The following is a 904-nucleotide window of genomic DNA, read 5'->3' on the forward strand; positions in this document are numbered from 1 at the left end:
AGGCGGTTCCAGTTGTAATGATGACTTGGCCAGAATCACCACCATTGGAAGTGGATGTCGCAAGCGTCAATAGACCTGACGAACCACTGGACGATGCTCCAGTTAGCAGAGTTGCTGGCCCGCCAGATGGTCCATTGCCGCTGCTTATGGTGAGACCGCTGCCCGTTGGGCTCGTGGTTGGCCCGACAGATATTGTTATGGCGCCGCTTGTACCACTGCTTGCAGACCCCGTTTTGATCACGATTGGGCCAGTATTACTGCTCGACGTGGTACCCAGCGTGATGCCACCGCTTGTCGAGCCAGTAGCTCCAGGACCACTTGCAACATTGATATTGCCTCCGGTCGTTGATGTGCCGAGAGCAGCAGACAGAGAAATATCGCCACCAATGGTGCCCGTGCCACTTACGAGCGACAACAAGCCTCCTGTAGACATCGAGCTCGCGCCAGACGTCAACGCAATGGAGCCACCGATGCCGGAGCTTCCGCTTCCGACAGTGATAGAAACACTGCCACCAGTACCACTTATCGCAGCTCCAGTTGTAAGTCCGAGACCACCAGAGTTGCCACCAGTCGCGCCGGCGGAAGCGAGTGTGACGACGCCTGATGTACCGGTTGAAGCTACACCTGACGTGACAGAAACAGCACCACCGCTTGGTCCAGTGCCGGCACTCAAGCTGATGCCACCACTGACACCAGTCGATGACGTTCCGACCGACAAGACGATATTTCCGCTAATGCCATTGACGGCCGCTCCCGTTTTGAGTGACAAGGCTCCAGTTGTGCTGCTTCCGGGCGTACCGATTGCAATACTACCACTTGAAGACGACGAACTGCCAACGCCGCTGTTCATAATAATGTTGCCACCAGTTGACGAAGAACCGATACCGCCAGACAACTCGACGTT

The sequence above is a fragment of the Saprolegnia diclina genome (genome assembly GCF_000281045.1).
Source record: "Saprolegnia diclina VS20 unplaced genomic scaffold supercont1.105, whole genome shotgun sequence".
Lineage (NCBI taxonomy): Eukaryota > Oomycota > Saprolegniomycetes > Saprolegniales > Saprolegniaceae > Saprolegnia > Saprolegnia diclina.